Raw genomic sequence first — 2748 nt, 5'->3', positions numbered from 1 at the left:
TGCCCTTCAAAGCTTTCAGTGCTAATTGGGTGGCCTGGAAATCCTGCAGCAGACTCATGCTCTGATTGGCTCAACTCGCTGTCATTCGTAGGCTGGTCCTGCCTTTCCTCAAGTTTACATTCCTGTTACCTAGGAAATCCCAGTGACTGTGAAAGCCCAAGCTTGTTTGTTCTGAAGAAATGAGAGGTGTAAGTCTATTGGCAATTGTTCCGTTTCTACCATAGCATCAAAACTGGTCTGCCATGTTTAAAAAAGAAATGTTTGGTGAATTGTCTGATTGTTTCAGGAAGTTTCCTGAATAGCCTACTGCCAGGTGAAGCCTGAAACCACTACCTTTAGGAGCAAGCAGAGGTAATTATAGGTAATGCCCTAGTATTTTATTTTGTTTCGTTTTGTTTGACTTCTTTATTTTAATTCTTTATTCTGCTTTCACTTCACACTTGTTCTTAGCAATACCTTTGCCAGAGCAAAAGCAGGCTCCTTAGTTGTTTGCTGTGGGCAGATACATGTAAGCTACATTTCTTACACTGAGTATCTATGACATCTTACTCCCTGCCCCCCATACTCTCACCTACAGGCTCCCTCCTGGAATTGTACAAGGAACTAGGACAAGAACTTTCTAGAAAGGCCTCCCTTCCACTTTCTGTTATGGATTTTACCTGTGTATTCTCAGAGTGGTCTTGATTATTAAGATCATTAAAATAAACTGTATGATCAGAAGATGTCACATAGACATCACACGAAGATTTATTTTTTTAAAAGTCAGTATTAGTTGAGGTAATTTCCGATGGAATGATCTGAAGGTCAAGAAAATAGCCACCTGCTCAAAAACTGCTTTATCTCTTTCTGTGCCAGACACCATTTCAGGGGGTCCTTCCTGTATAACATGGTACTTAACAAGTCAGGAGAAAGTGTAGACACAGCAGGGATTCAGTGTGCCTCCCTCTTTCACCCCTGGGGAGCCTGAGCATCTTCACATAGCCCGGGAACCTCCAGCTGCATCATTTCACTTTCACCGAGTGAAATTATGAGCTAGCAAAGCTAATTTGTAAGTAGTGACCACTCAAACAAGAAGCACCACCAAGGACAGAGAAACCTTGCCTCTAACTGATCAGTCAACAATAAATGACAGTTGGGAGCTCCCAGCGGGTCAGGAGGGAGTCTCGTTCATCTTTGCATCTCCTGAAGTTCCCATCACAGAGCTCTGGATGACCTTGAAATTAATCAAGAGTGGTTAATCCAATTGTTGAACCAAATAAAATGTACTCATATTCAGGACATTTAAAATGGAAATCAATCTTGCACAAACAGCTACTTCCTTACACTAAGAAGTTTATCAGTTAAATTAGTTCACAAATTCATACATGTACATAATGCATTCCGATTACCCTCTGCCATCCTCTTTACTCCGTCCAGTCACCCCCTCCCATCAGTCATTTTCCCAGATTCATGGCCTTGGGTCTATTTTATGACTAATTTAGTTTAGTGAGGGCTGTCTGTGTAACCACTGGATTGGAGCTCTCTATTGGAGCCTGATGGAGTCACCAGGGGACACATGACTGGAGACAACCATTCCTCTCTTCCAGTATAGTTCAGCACTGAGGAATGGGGCCCCTTCTTCCCTCCTTCATCCATGCCAGGCTGTTAATGGGTATCACCCAGGTGTTTATTCTCCTTAAGTTCTTTCTTAATGTTGTTGTTTTGTTTCTTTGTATTTTCTTTAAAGGCCATGAATTTTGATGACGTTTATAATTTTCCTTTTAAATTCTGCATCCTGGAATCACCCAGGTATGAATGTTCATTTGCAAATATTCTATAGACCTGACAGATTTGGGGGTGCTTACTGCCTTGATCTTTATATATACGTATACATACACACACACACACACACACACACACACACACACACACACACACACACACACACCCGGTCCTTTGTGATGAGATCCCTGCATGTGAACTTCATCATTTCAGTTTCATATATGAGAAGAGCAGACTGGGCAGGAGCATGATGGAGTCTAGAAGTCTGGTGTGGCTTGTGTGGAATGAAATCAGTTTGACAGAGGGACAGGGATGCTGTGCAGGAAATGGGTTTTTCAAACCACACATTTTCAAAGAAACTCAGTTCTTTTGCATGGGTAAATGTATTTAGAGACTGAAACATGTTACCCTGGTCTACTCCTTGCTAGTGAAAGACTGCTGTTTTTATTTTTTATCTTTTTTATTGGCCAGATCTAGGAAATAACAGGTTAGCAAAGATTATAAAAATCTCCTATTTATAACTCTGTGTTGAGCTCTTCCTATCTTTACCAGATAAAATTAATAATTTTGGATTAGCCCATAAGATGAAGCATAAGCCCATATGGTAACATTGTTATTCTCCTCAAATCCCCATTTTGATTCCCCTTTTAGTAACTATGAAACCTCTCAATGTTATAAAATTACCTACTTATTTATTTGTCAACCTATGTAAAGATAATGCATTCTCAAATGATAATCCACACAACTATGAAGCACAAATAATAAATTACAAAGTCATTTGCAATTATATTTGTCTTTAATCTGAGAACTTAATGACCAAATTAAACTTTCTCAGCTGGCATTGTATTTTTTTCATAGTTATAAAAATGCTTGGAGAAGAAGTGCATTCATTACTGTGTATATTTTATTTTAAGGGTTCAACAATTTTCTCTATTTTAATAAGTTTTGTATGTAAAATACTAGCACACATGCAAATCCTGAGGCTGT

Source organism: Mesocricetus auratus, unplaced genomic scaffold (assembly GCF_017639785.1).
Source record: "Mesocricetus auratus isolate SY011 unplaced genomic scaffold, BCM_Maur_2.0 Super-Scaffold_100015, whole genome shotgun sequence".
Classification (NCBI taxonomy): Eukaryota; Metazoa; Chordata; class Mammalia; order Rodentia; family Cricetidae; genus Mesocricetus; species Mesocricetus auratus.
Note: the sequence above shows the minus strand (reverse complement) of the source record.